At 39.9% G+C, this 15,070-nt stretch overlaps 1 protein-coding gene across 6 annotated transcripts in view; it reads left to right on the top strand.

Annotated features, from left to right (window-relative positions):
* ptn (pleiotrophin) overlaps positions 1 to 15,070 on the top strand; it is a 109,053-nt gene that overhangs the window by 69,737 nt on the left and 24,246 nt on the right. Inside the window, exon 1 of one of the 6 annotated variants that reach the window (XM_034673787.1) lies at positions 843 to 863. The exons of the other annotated variants lie outside the window; for them this stretch is intronic. The gene's annotated coding sequence lies outside the window, so the exon portion shown is untranslated. Of the gene's footprint in view, positions 1 to 842; positions 864 to 15,070 lie in introns of those variants that run through there. 6 annotated transcript variants of the gene reach the window in all.

The following is a 15,070-nucleotide window of genomic DNA, read 5'->3' as shown; positions in this document are numbered from 1 at the left end:
GGTTCTTTCTTGAAATCAAAAGGCGTGAAAACATAGAGAGAAAAAAGCAAAGGGCGGGGGGAAAGGCACCGAGACGTCCTCTGCAGCTGAGGCGGCTCACATGTGATTCATATGTATCTTTCTGAAATTGAGATTAATGATCAGGATGAAAAATAAGGCAGCTGTGTGGAAGCAGCACACCCAGAATCTGTGTCGCTTTAAATGATCATACCTGCTGACTCTAAATGTTCACACTGTGAGGCCCTTTTCAGCATATTCTCTAAATGTGATGCATCTATCACCGTTTAGACTGTGAGCTGTTTTAGTTTTGACATTTCGGTTTCGTGCAGCAAACCTTTACTGAAGAACACTGTTGCACCTTGAATCACGAGCAATGTCAGTCTTTCTAAGTGCACGATATTCTCTTCCAAGTATTTGTGAGCTTGTCGATGCATGACCCTTCGACAGTTTTCCTTACCAATATGGGAAAAGTGCCAATTTGCTCTCCCATCAAGCATGAATCCTTTACATCAACCACAAGCCAGCACTCATTGGCTCATGTGGGATATTTTCCAATGATGAAAGTTTCAGCTTTTGACTTTGCTATCCAGTCTGCAGCTCACATTTTGGCTCAGTCTCACGTCCCTGATAGCATTCCCTTTTTCAACCAGCACTGGTGACTGTTTCCAGAATAACAAACTCTTAAAGCATACTTTTTTACTCCCTGCTCAGCACAAAACTGCAGACTGATATAGTAAGCGATCAGCAAGCGGACCATCTGCAGCATTCATTAAGGTGCAGGATTCACAGCTCTAAAATGGCTGCTTTGCAACTGCTGTGTGGACAAAGTCTCAGCAACGCCACCCATTGGTTTAGAAAGAAAGGTACTTTATTAATCAATTACATTTTTTCACTCGTGCTATTTTTGGACATGCTACACACAGTTTTTTTGGTATATACATACAATGCACACATATGCAGTGAACATGCTTAGGGAGAGATGTCAGAGTGAGGATACTGCCATCAACCAGCGCACCCCGAGCAGTTGGGGGTTCGGTACCTTGCTCAAGGGCACCTCGCCATAAGTGATGCTAAAGAAGCAGTTTCTCTTTCAGCTTGGCCGTTGTTTACTTCCGCTTTCCGAAACCGAAAATTCAGTGACATCTGGCCCAGCTCGCTGCTACACAGATCGAACAGAACAGACATACTACATACTAAATTCAAACACAGTAGGTAGTAGGCAGTACCTACTCAGACTTGCAGAGTCAGTCCCTCATTTTATTTCACTACTCAAGACATACTTTTATTGTAAAGCTTTTATTTGGTGTATTTATTCTAATCTTTACCTCTCTGCTTTTACTGTTTTCATTATTTTTGTGAAGCACTTTGTGATTTGTATTGAAAAGTGCTATACAAATAAAGGTGTTATTATTATTATTATTACTGCCTACTACATTAATAGGTAGTATGTAGAAGGCCATTTTGAAAACAGCCATTGTTGAGTATGACAATGGTGGTCGCCTTAATGGAAAGGCTAACTCAACCTAGCCTCGGATCAATGTACAAACTTGCAAAGAGTTGGAGTTGAGGCAGGCATTGAGCCTCAACCCACCCAACTTTGTAACCACTCAGCCACGCCCCCTTTATGCAGTTGTATGTAGAATTCCTAACACTCATCTAATTAAAACGCCTACACTTCAAAAATTCTCCTGGACAGTTATTGCAAATACATGAATGAGCCATTGAGAACTGTTCTTTTAACCAGCATGTAAACATGTTTTATTCTGCTATTAAAAAGGACATAAAATAAAATATGGGTCCAAATGGGGTTTGCTTGTCTTTTGCAGCCAGCCTCAAGTGGACACTTGTGGAACTGCAGTTGTGTCGCGCTTTTCCATTTGCCTTTCTTTTGAACCGCCAGAGGTTCCAGCTTGGTTTTAACCATAGACTGTATAAATAATGGACATAGTATCCGTGACATCACCCATCTGTTCCTGAGCGCTGTTTTGAAGCCAATCGACGGCGGCAGCCATATTCGCAATGCGGAACTCAACTAGGCATAGTGTGACATAAAGAGGCGGGGTTTGAGCCTCCGAGCCAACAGCTATGTGTTCCCGTCCGGGAGTCAAGTCAGTCATGTCCTTATTTGGGCAAAAACTCGTAATCTTAATATCTTCTGAACCATTGTGTTAGAAAAAAAAATCAACCCCCGTACAGTGTGTGCCGATAGAGAGATTATCTACGTAGAGCAAAGCCGATTTTTGTACCAGGCTGTAAACATGTTTATTAATGCTGCAAAGATCGTCTTTATTGAATTGGTGTCTATGTGGTTTCCGGTGTTTCTGCAGCCAGCCTCAAGCAGATTCTCGATTAATTGCAGTTTATAACACTTCCGCATGGGCTTCATAGTTTGAGACCGGAGGTTGCTGCTTGGTTTTAACTTGTGATCAAGACAAGAGAGGCCAAAAAGGTTCTAGGGTGTTTGGATGAATGTGTTCACTCCAGAAAGCAAAACATTATCAACAATAATAACAAAAAGTTTACATGTTAAAAAAAAGAGTAAACTTTAAAAGTAAAGTTCCGACTGTTGCACGCTTTGTTGGGCCCCAAGCAGTCCTGAACAAAATAACTCACATGGATGGATGCTGCATGCTTTAAAAAAACTTTGTACCATCATTCACAGTGTCCTAATTTAAACATTCTCCGATATTTGTTTGAAATGTTTACCCCTTGAGCCTGTGTGCTAAAATTGTTTCACTAACTTATTTATTCTTTGGTGTTGTACTGACATGTCTCCACTGAAAAGAAGTCTTTATTGTTGAGAGTTAAATCCTCTTGTGTGGCCGCCTCTGGCTCTCTTTGTGCAGCCTTATTCTCCATTTGAAAACATGGCTCAGACATTACAAAGCCTGATAAACTTAATAGCGAGAGGAAGAGAAGGTGCATTTGCAAAGACCATTGAGTAGGTTTCATTCGTGTTAGTGAAGTTTTTTATCATTAAAAAAAGGAGGATAATCGATAACTGCTGGAGTTAGTAGTACTAGTGACAATATGGATCTCATAGTGTCCTTATAAGAGAGCTAATAATACAGAAAAAGGGGGCACAGAGATGAGTGGGAGGATAAGCGACTGAGTGGGTGTTTGGAAGCGTAGATGTAATGTGATCAGTGTAATGGAGCCATTCATGCATAAACTGAAGTCTTCAATTTCGGCTGTTTCAGCTCTGCTGCCCTCACAGAGCACATTGTTTGTCATTCTTATTTTTGCGTTTTTTCATTAAACAAGGCTGCCATTCTGCAGCGCTGTTCAAACTCAGTGCTGTTTTTCAAGACTGGGCCTCATATACAACACACACGTACAGAAAAGCAGACCCACAAACGCACACACACAGTGCCACACATGCTGTTTTTGTTCTGGGGCGCGGCCCTCCTGGGGGCTCCTCCAGGGCTGCTCTAAGAGATAGCGGGGACCCTCCTCCACACACTCTCTCCCCCACTGTCTGACCTTTACAAAACACAAGTCAGAAAATGTGTGGCATTTTCCTCTAATCATCTGCACCTAAACACATGAGGAATGTGGTCGTACTTCAATTAAGGGACCCGACGGCCCCATGAGAAATGGCAATTCTCCAATTGCAGTCGATCACGCCCCAAGCTATCATTGAATTTGACAGCTTTTTCTCATTTTTTCTAACATGATTTAGCTTTGATCTATGACCTTCACATTACTGTTTAGGGCTGATCTAATTGTCCATAAAAATAGTTTTTTGTTGACAAAGAAACATCATCAAGGAGCAGCATCAGTCTGTTGCATTAAGTCGTACTGGCCAAGCTTCCCCTTACTAGCTGCTGTAAAATATTAAATAAAAGTTTACATGTTAAGATGTATTGAAGTTTTTAAGACGCACCTGTTCATATTTCTACCTCAGTGTTCCATTACATTCTTCGATAGATGCTTACTAAGCTAGTTGGAAGCTACAAACCAAGGTTATGGTAACAGAATCCACGTCCTGGCTTGTGTTAGCTACCTGAATGAACAGCCAGAAGAAGACAGAGCTCACCAATATCAACTACACTCTTAAGTAAGCAGCTAAAAGTCAAAATAAGCTCACTGAATCAGCCAGAAGAAATAAGTGGTCATTAAACTATGTAAGCAAGTTAGCGACTCTAAGCCAGGCTGTGTTGCCAACTCCTCAGTGAGGAAAGTAGCTATTGGCTGTTTTAAAAGTTGCTAGAAGTCGCAAAATGATGTCATCACTTAATTTGCATAATTTAAATTATAATGGATACTGCAGGAGAGACGTGTAACGTTGAGACAGAGACAAAAGAGGTTAAAAAATACCCACAACAAATCAAAGTAAAACATGACATTTTTCAACAATAACATTTTCAAGATGTTCATTGTTTACAATCTTCTTTAACAATCTAAATGGACCAAAAAGAGAAGGTAGGCGGAATCAGCCAGTGGTGTCTTCCTACATGCGTGATACAGTATATTTGCAGTCTGAATGCTGAGGGATGAACGCCTCCTGCTCTGAATGCAGCTAGGAGGGACTCACAGCATCATCCTACTGCTCGTTGAGTAGAGTAAGAACGATACATGCTTTCATGTCAGTCTCAAAAAGTCTTCATTTAACACCAGAAAAAGTCACTAGATTTGTCGCTAGTCGCTTTTTTGAAAGAGTCGCCAGAGGGGTCTGAAAACTCGCTAAATATAGCGACAAAGTCGCTAAGTTTGCAGCGCTGCTGGTTAGCACCTATGAGCCAAGCTAACTGACACAGCTATGTTGTGTCAGTTAGCAGCTATGAGCGTAGCATAAACTGGCTTAACTGGCCACAGGAACTCATGGTCATGAAACTGTGTTAGCTGATTAGCTGCTGTGACCCAGGCTTAAGCTAACGTAACTAGCCTAAAGAAACAAACATAAAACGATGTTAGCTAGTAAGCAGCTGTGAGCCAGGAAAGGCTGATTTAAGTTAGCCAAAGGAACTAATGGCCCTTTTCCACCGGCCCGTCTTAGCCCTACTCTTCTCGGCTAGACTCGACTCTACTCGGTTTGTGTTGTGTTTCCACAGGCGCGGTACCTCGTGTCAGATACCAGTTTTTCGTACCTGCTCTGCTCTGGTTCCAAGCGAGCAGGGCCGATACTAAAAGGTGGCGTCGACGGACTGCCGGCCGCTGATTGGTCAGAGAATGTCGTCACCGAAGAGTCATAAGCGCGACGCCCAACACAGGACTCAAACCCGCCATTTTTAAAAGATGACATCAGTACTGTACAACGTCTGCACGCAAACTTTCTCCGTGGTCCGTGGACGAGGTCCAGACTTTTTTGGGTCTAGTGGCCGACGAACGGATCCAACGGGAGTTGAACGGAGCTACCATTGTTTGTGATTGTTGTGTTTGTGTTGTGTTCAAAATTACGTGTCGCGCAATAGTTTCGTGCGGCAGTTTCACACAGCTGTATTATGACGACCCCGCCCACCGTGAGTCGGTACTCAGGCTGGTAGATAAGGTACCCAAACCGAGAAGAGCCAAGTAGAGTAGAGCCGAGTTGAGTCGAGTAGGGCTGGAACTGTGTAGTGGATGAGGGCCATAATAGTCACAACTATACAGGCCTGGACTCCAGAACATTTTTCCTTTTTTTATTTGATTATTAAATCTTAAACCATGAAAAACTACCTATGTTATGCATAAAGTAATGACTAGAAAGCGTTCAGTCGTGTGTTTTTACTTTCTTCCCACTGCTTCAGGTTTTAGCTGCTGCTCTTTGAAGCTGCAGGGCTTGACTTCATGCTCATCTGCTTGCTTTTCTCTCCATTTCAAAGGCCCTGCCCTGTCCCCTTGTCAATACACTCCTCATTTCATCTGTGCTGGAATCTCTCAAATCTCAGCTCAAGGAACACATGGGCCGAGAATCTCCTAAATAAATCCTTTCACTTTGCCCTGTGTCTAGGTGAGGCATTGGCTCATCTCTCCTCTGAATCACAACTACTGAGACGGAAAAGCCACTCAGAAGTGGATTCTTCTGCCTGCCTTTTCCCAAGGACACAGAGCTGTATTCTTTGTCAGTATTGAAAGACAAACATTGTGAACAGCACAGGAAAAATCACAGATATATATTTTTTCTGCTTTTCTAAGGAAATGGCTCATGGAATCAGAAATGATTCTCCAGGTAAAAGTGTTTTTGTGAGAAATTTTTAAAATTCTATTCATTTCTCAGTTTCTCCTTCATTGTCCAAGTCAGGGACATCAATTTTGCAAGAGATATTGGCCCATCTGAGATTTCCTTGAGTACAAACATTCTGAGAGAAACAACAACAGTAACAAAGAGAGGGAAAGGAACAACAAACTGTCCACACCAAAAAATACCAGAAATACAATAACAGAAACAACGGGGTTGAACGATTCATGAAAGAGAAATTCATATAAAATAAAATTAACCCTGAGCAAAAAAACATTATGTTCACATTTATAAGTTAGGGTGGGGCCGGGCAATAATTTGATAACGATAATTATCGTGATATAATTTTGGTCAATAAAAATATAATAAATGTTCGATAAAAATGTGATATATTTGGGGCGCCTGTTTTCTTAAAATAAGACATAACATTTAGAAAACTGTGATCTTAAAATTAGCAGGGAAAACTTATTTTAAGCAATATTATATCAGTATTTTTAAGCTTAGTGTCTCAGAATAAGACAGGAATGCTAACAATTAGTATTTTTTCAGTCAAAAAAAGATTTTTGCACTAATAAATTTCATGTCAGCTTCTTCATTTGAGATATATTCACCTTAATTTGAGTTGTATTATAGCGGCACTTCTCTAGGTTTAAGACCATCTTGTAATTGAAATAAGATTACAAAGTTTAATTTGAGCATTTTGAGATATAATGTCTTCTCATAGTGAGCTGGATAAACTAATATTCAGTCATGTTGTCTTTTAGGATAAGCCAGCTATGCTCAAAAGTAGGTGTTTCATTGTGTGCATGTAGTTTGAGTATGTATATTTCTATCTGATTTAGAAGAAACAGTGAAAGCTGTAACCCTCTCTTAAAAACAACCTTTCTTTCTTTCTTTCTTTCTTTCTTTCTTTCTTTCTTTCTTTCTTTCTTTTATCAATGGAGCTGTTTTCTGATAGATTCTCCAATAAAATCCTTTTCCTAAATCAAGTTAAGGGTTTGTCTTAAATCAAGATTATTCGTCTTCTACAAATAAGATCTCATCTTGAAAAATGTATGAAATGTAAAATAAACCTTGTTTTTTCTCAATTACAACTCAAAACAAGATCATTTCAAGATTGTTAGACTTAACAAGATATTTAAGATGCATTGTCTTAAAACAAGTCCCTCCATCTTGCTCAAGTGTTACTTTTTAAGTAAATTTATCTTAAATCAAGTGGGATAAGACATTTTGACTAAAAATTAGACAATTTCACTTGGTAAGATTTTAAGTTTTTGCAGTGTACTTCTGTGGAAAATAGCTACCTGATAACAAATGTATAAAAAACATGTGGCAACCAAAACTGTAAGCTGAAAGATGTTAAAATGTAACTGCTAGTTCCTAACCTTTTGCACAGTGAAGATTCAGATGTCGCTCTCCAAGCCATCTCAATCAGGTCCATTTTAGCACTTGGATAAGACCTTCGTAGCCTGGGGGCTTTTATCCACAAGTTCATCGTTCACTTTTTGAAAGGCCACTGTAATTGGTAGAATTGAGCTACTGTTTCCTTCCAGTTGCACATTTATCTAAAGTGTACCTCCAAAAGTAAGTGTCAATAGAAAGACTGAAAGGCTGAGGCAACAATTGGGGTACAGAGTTGTTGTACAAGATAAAACTTACTTAATGCTGCATAATTTCTCTTTGCCATCCATAAACTTTCTCCCCCTGAAACAGTACACATTGGGAGGTTGTCTTATTTTACATTACGAAACACTTTTGGCTACCATCCCTCTTTTCACTTTACTAATGAATAAGGTGGGCCAAAGTGGCGTGTTCCTGTCTGACCTGCTGTGGGGCTTTGTCCTCTGTTACAGTCAATTTCAAGTACAACGATTGTTATGCACTGTAAGTCTGGCTCAGAGCACAACACTTACATGTTCACCTGGCATTTCATTAAGGACTAAAAAATGTAATGACTTCAGGGGCTCTTTGGGATTGGTTTTACATGTATATATTTATGCAAATGTTGACACTCAAAGGTGGGCGACTAAGCCTAAAGGGCTCTTAACGAGGGCTCAATTTGTAGAGCAAGTAGAGCCAAACCAAAGCAATTTTTATTTCAGTCCAATCATAGTAGATAATTCATAGTGTATATCTAGATATATATTAAGAACACCAGCCCCCTAACACATTTATTGTAGACAGTTTGCAAATGTAAAATCGGACATAAACTTGGGATAAAAGTGTTTTTGGCCACTTGAGGGTTAGGGTTTGAGTTAGGGTTAGAGGGTTGGAGGCTTAGGGTTATATATATCTTAGATATGGTTGGGGTTGGGGTAGGGTTAGGTAAAGAGGGTTAGGGTAAGGGTTAAGATTGGGGGGTTGGGGTAAGGTCAGAGGGTTAGGGTTAATGTAAGGGTTGGGGTTAGGGTTAGAGGGTTTGGGTTAGAGGGTTAGGGTTAGAGGGTTAGGGTTAGGGTTGGGTTAGGGTTAATGTTAGAGGATTAGGGTTAGGGGGTTAGGGTTAGGGATAAAGAGTAAGCGTAAGGGTTGGGGTTGGGTTAGGGTTGGGTTAGGGTAAATGTTAGAGGATTAGGGTTAGAGGGTTAGGGTTAGGGATAAAGAGTAAGCGTAAGGGTTAGGGTTGGGTTAGGGTTAATGTTAGAGGATTAGGGTTAGAGGGTTTGGGTTAGGGATAAAGAGTAAGCGTAAGGGTTAGGGTTGGGTTAGGGTTAATGTTAGAGGATTAGGGTTAGAGGGTTAGGGTTGGAGGGTTTGGGTTAGGGATAAAGAGTAAGCGTAAGGGTTGGGGTTGGGTTAGGGTTAGGGTGTTATGGTTAGGGCTAGGGTAAGAGTTAGGGTTAGGGTTTGGGATAAGGTTAAGGTTACAAACTGAGATCACAGCATTTCATAAGGCATTAAGTTAGACATTTCATGACTAACTTCTTAGTTGCTTATTGACTCCAAGAGTGGCAATGGAACTGCATCATTTGAAGTTGTCTGTCGTTTGCTTCAGGTATTTTTTTGGCTTCATTTTTGGTCTCAACCATTTTCAAATCAATACCTTTAAGTTTAGAAGGCATTCTTCTTGGTTCATTATTTACTCCAAAAGCAGCTGTAGAACAACATTATTATACTGAGTTATGTTGCAATGTGAGTCATCTTTAGCTCAATTTTTGGTCTCAACCATCTCGGAAGAGTAAGCATGTGCATCATCAGCTATACCAGCTACTTGCTTACCATGTGTTTGGTCTTGGGGAGGTAGTCCACAGCGGGGTTTTCAGAGCTGCCTGTTGAGACCCAAGAATAAGCTAAGGGTTTGTTGAGAATGGACAAAGTCAGGAAAGCTACAACTGGAAGCCCGAAAGAGTGAGCGGAAACTGGCCTTTAAAGCTCCTGAAAGCTCTGCTTTATGTGTGTTTGAATCCTCTTTATCAGCAAGTCAGACACCCTTTTTGGACTAAAAAAAACACTGAATACATTTTTTTTTTAAGTATACCCTCTGGTATCGTGTGTAATGGAGTCAGAGAGAGCCGGGAGAGACTTGCCTGTGGAAGAAATATTTTCTAATTTGCTGCCTCAAGGGGCTGAGAGTGATTAGAAAACATGTATAATGCATGCATTGCTAAGTGAAATTAAAAGCATACATATGTCTAAGGATAATATTTGTGTTCACAACTTACATGCCACAGAGGAGCCGTTGCTTAACTACACTGCTCCCCATGTATATTAAAGGAAATTCCTGATTAAGAATTGGATTTTGAGGTTAATGGTTCACATTATAGAACTTATATCCATTCTTCACACAACGGTAATGGTGGAAATCTTTTGCGCTCAGCTTGCACAGCTGATAATCGAAGTGATTCGGCTTTTCCTGGGCCTTATAATTGATTCATTAAACTGTTCTCCCCTTTATTTCTCCACCACCGCAGACCCCATCACCTCCACCTTGGAATTAGAATCAAACGAAGGATGTGATAGTCTAAACAGATTCTCCTTTATCTACCCTGCAGGGATTACGTCAGTCCTAATGAGTAAGAGGAGAGAGATGGAGAGTGCTTTGTGCGTGTTTGTCTGCGCTCCAGAGTGGTGGAGCACCTTGTTTTTTATGCGCTGGAGTCACTGAAGGTCCATCGATTTGTGGCCTGTATTGGCTTTCATCCTCCATTCCCCCTCACCCGGACCCACAGCTGGGTCTGGATCAATGGGGTCAATTGAGGGTTTGATAGGACTAATTCTCACTGGCTCATGAACCACATCAGCTTCTGGATGTTTCTGATGCTCCTGATAAAGCAACCTCCGACTGTTGGAGGTTTGCAACCATTAACGTAGAGTTTCCAGTTCCTGCAGTCTCTCTGAGGAATATATTTGCAGTGATTTTGACCTTAATTGAACACATTTTTTAAATGTTACCTTATCTGGCCTCCATTTGAATAGAGTATTTTGTACCATTTTCCTTATTCTTTCCAGTCGACTGTATTTCTGTTTTCTATTTTGTTGTTTGGAGAGTTTTCAGTTTGTTTATTTATCTGCATCAATTATGTCCTTGCTCAAAACTGCTGAAATTTTAATTAAAAAAGAGCATTAAGAAAAAAAAATCAACTATTTTGATAAAGGATGACTCAAATCAAATTTACCAAACAATACGCTTTATTTTTGTGAAAAGAAGTAATTTATAACAAATATGAAAAACTTCAAGTCTCTTTTTAAGAGGTATAGCTGATATATGACATCAAATATGAAGCTCAGAATGTGGGGACAAGTAGATCTATGATTGATGAGACTGTTTGTCTCTCTTTGGCTATAGATATGAATTTTACCAGATCTTTGAATGTGTCCAAAGATTTAACATTTCATCGGTATCTTTAATGTCTTAAAAAGCTATCAGATAAAATGTCAAGCGATATAAAACATGACGCCCTCCATGCAGACGATATACATCTAATCCACTTTTAGAACTTGCTAGAATGGGTCCAATAATAACTTTGCTGTCATTGACAGTTTTTTAGAGGCAATGAACCTATGACATGACACCCAACCCACCCCCCAAAATAAGACCAGAAGTTAGTGACTCTTCAATATACCTCTAACATTATTCACATCTAACTTTGGTGGCCAATTGTTAGCAAATTGCGGTAAAAACAAAACAAAGATAAAATAAGATATCCTTTATTCGTCCCACGACGGTGAAATGTAAGTGTTACAGCAGCAAAGTAGACAGTGCAAAAGAGTATAAAGCAAACAAGAGCCTATAAAATAGCAATTATTAAAAAGTTATAAGCAATTAAAATTAAAGAGGTAAAAATAAGCATATCTTACAACATATATATACAACGTATATACACAACTAAATACGTAAATTTACAAATATTTCCAAAACCAATGAACTGGTGAAAATGTGCACAGACTTGTAGCCTAGGTAGAAGAAGGAAATATTATGTTGCTTTTTTCTACAGCATCCCTGTCATAATGTGTGCACAAGTGATGAACTCCAAAGTCCAAACAACTCACTCCCAGTAAGCATTTTAAGAATATATAAGAACTTTTACATGCAAAATAAAAAATGACTGGCAAGTAGTGGTGCTTAATGTCAAATGATAGATGATTACTACTCCTGCTTTCATACAGGTTTATGTGTGCACAAGAATATAACTTACATTATAACCATAAGAAAATTGCAGTGTGTGCACATTATAATTACATGTGTGCAGTGGATGATAACATGTATGTAAGTATCATCTTGTGTGCCTTAAAAAACACCATGCGTGCACAAGATGAAAACCTGTTTTCACATGATATGTATCACGTGTGCACGATACAGTAAATTGTGCACACAGGTAAATAATTCAGACTTTTGCAGGACTTCAGGGATTCAATAGTTTTGTCTTTAAAAAAAAAAAATCTCTGATCATCAGACTGCCTTTAGAAAATAGAAAGCAGGGACACTGGTGGCCTAGCGGTCTAAGCGCCCCACATACAGAGGCTACAGTCCTCGTCGCAGGGGTCACCGGTTCGATTCCTGGCTGGTCGACCATTTCCTGCATGTCTTCCCCCACTCTCTACTCCCCACATTTCCTGTGTCTCTTCACCTGTCCTATAAACAGGGCGGCTCAGTGGGTAGAGTCGGTCGTCTATCAATTGGAAGGTTGGCGGTTCGAACCCAGCTCCGGCAGTCACATGCTGAAGTGTCCTTGAGCAAGACACTGAACCCTGAATTGCTCCCTCTGTTATTCAGAGGTGTGTGAATGTGAACGAATGAGATTAGCTAATACTGATGGTCCCTTCCTAAATTGCAGCCTCTACCATCAATGAGTGAATGGGTATGTATGGGTGAATGTGACAAGTAGTGTAAAAGCGCTTTGAGTGGTCAGAAAGACTAGAAAAGCGCTATATAAGTACAAGTCCATTTACCATTTACCATAAAATAAAGGCAAAAAGGCCAAAAATATAACTTAAAAAAAAGAAGAAGAAAGAAAGCAATTACTCAGGCACATTCAAGGATGCCTAATTGTGGGGCAGTGGTGAATTGATAGAAACCCCAGGGTCATGGAAGGACTTTCGGACAACAGTCCTCAACCACTCTAAGATGAGACCAAGGGTTATTGATCAAAAGACATTTATTTGGTATTATTATGATATTGTTTTGAGTCTTATTTTTTATGTTGATCCATCAAGTCTAAGTGGCGCTTTTCTGTCAGGGACATGAACAGCCATGTGTGCATGTTAACGCCATGTATCCCCAATTGGAAAATTGGAGTCCATGGTAATGCACTGAATGACATCAGTTCTGTTATAGATGTCAAACTGCCACATGACTCCATTTGTATTTTAAGGGAAATTAAGAAAGAATATACGTACATGAAAAAGCGCACGCAAATGTCCTTTAACTTCAAAACCCCAGCACCACTTATCAAAGCCTCACACATGCTTGCCAAAGTCAAATTCTCCCATCCACCCAGTCATCCATTATAGGTGCTGTCATGCTCTGCAGATAGGGGCTACATGGTTAAGGGAGACTTCCATTTCATTTATTGACCTCGAGGAGGGAGGAGAAACCCGCTGCCTTTGAGGATTCTCCAACTGCAGGAAGAAACGGTTAATTTAGTGAAATCTCAAGACTTTCCTTTTTCTGTAACCTCCTGTATGAAGCATTCAAAGTCAACCCCATCCTCCTTTTTTGTGCCCGCGCGGCACCGCGAGCCCATCGCTCGGCATGCGACTAACTGAGGAAAAGGCTTTCTTATCTTTTGAAAGGCCACAATGCCTTTTCTCTTGGAAAATGATCCTTATCTGCGAGCTTTCATTGGGTTCCTCGCTGAAACTCTTAGAAGTCATTATATGCACTTCTTACAGTTGGGATTTTTTTCCCTTCCTTTTTTTTGGGTTATGGAGATGAATAGTTTGGAATCTCTTAAAAAGAGTCAACAAGAAAGAAGTGGGTGATGGAGTCAGAAGTACTTGATCAGAAAAAGAAGTGTTGTCTGTGCTTTGGCGCGTTTGGAAAATCAATCAATTGTAGTACTGGCACCATTTTTCTTGGCAGGCCGTCTACAAGCATGGCCGTACAGCTCATTATCAGTCGCTCAGAAACTCTTAGACCATTAAATCCTATGTAAACTGCACTTTGAATACAATATAATGACTTCATATACGGTTTGAATCCCTATTTTTCAGAACTTTTTCACATCTTTAAACAGACGAGGAAGTAACTTCTGTGAGGTTTTAAAAGGGGAATGAAAAGTTGTGGAGTTTTTTTACACAATGGGGTGGCGGGCTCAGAGCCAGCTCATAATTAATTAAAAATGACAAATGGGTTTTATTTCCCTGCCAGGCTCAACCTTTCTGCAGGAATTTGAGCAAAGAGGAGCATTTTCTGTGTTCGCCAGGTAATTGCTTCAGTCTCATGCTGTCTCTCCTCTCAGAGAGTGCTGACTGCAAGAGGATTCTTCTCTGGAATAAAAAAAAAAGAAGAAGGAGAAAGCAGGAAAGTCACAGAGAGTGGGTTTTCTTTGGTAATTTCATCACAGTGCATTAGGCTGGGGATGGTGACAGTAACAGCTTTCTGGTGATCCAGAAGCAGCTGGAGGATCAAATAATAAAGTCTGATTGTGTTACTATGAAGTACCTGTTTGATCATCTAAAACCGGAGAATGTCAGCAGCGCTGTGCTTACGGTGAACAACAAAGAACAGACAGCTGATGACATTATTTCCATGACAGTTTAGAGAACAGTGGTGAGACCTCCGTAATGCTTGCACTTTCTTGTTGTCTTCCAGGAATAATGGCTTCAGCATCTTCTGCCATTTAAAAACTGAAAACTGTTGCATGAATAGTCAGCATCTACTTCCATATTTGTAACTCTGACATTATTTCCTTCTTCTCCACTGGAAAAAAACAAAACAAACAAAACTTAATCACCTCAATGCTTCTTGAAACCTGTATATCTTTTTTTTTTTTTTTGTTATATTTTTGCCTTTTTGCCTTTATTTGATTGGACAGCTGAAGAGAGACAGAAAATGTGGGGAGTAGAGAGTGGGGGAAGACAGGAAGGAAATGGTCAACCGGCTGGGAATTGAACCGACGGCCCCTTTTTGTAAATTTCTTTTGTCCTTCAGGGCCACCATACAGACCCCAGCTCTTTCATTACTTTTCGGTGCATGGCATATTATTTGCCAACATGCCGATGTCTGTCTACCGGGCCGATATTGGCGGATAATGTTTTATTTTCATAATGTACAAAAATAGTGCTTGTGAGGCATTCAAATATATTGCCAACAATTCTGAATATATTCAAGACACTATAGTACCATTACATGTATTTATTATTATTTTAAAAAAAATCTCTTTTATTGGGTTTTTTCTTTTTCCACATACAAATTGCAAAAGCCTGAGACATTATTATCCATGCCTCAAACTAGCATACAAAAATATG

This window comes from Notolabrus celidotus, chromosome 21 (assembly GCF_009762535.1).
Source record: "Notolabrus celidotus isolate fNotCel1 chromosome 21, fNotCel1.pri, whole genome shotgun sequence".
NCBI lineage: Eukaryota > Metazoa > Chordata > Actinopteri > Labriformes > Labridae > Notolabrus > Notolabrus celidotus.
Note: the sequence above shows the minus strand (reverse complement) of the source record. Positions and strands in the feature narration are given on the sequence as shown.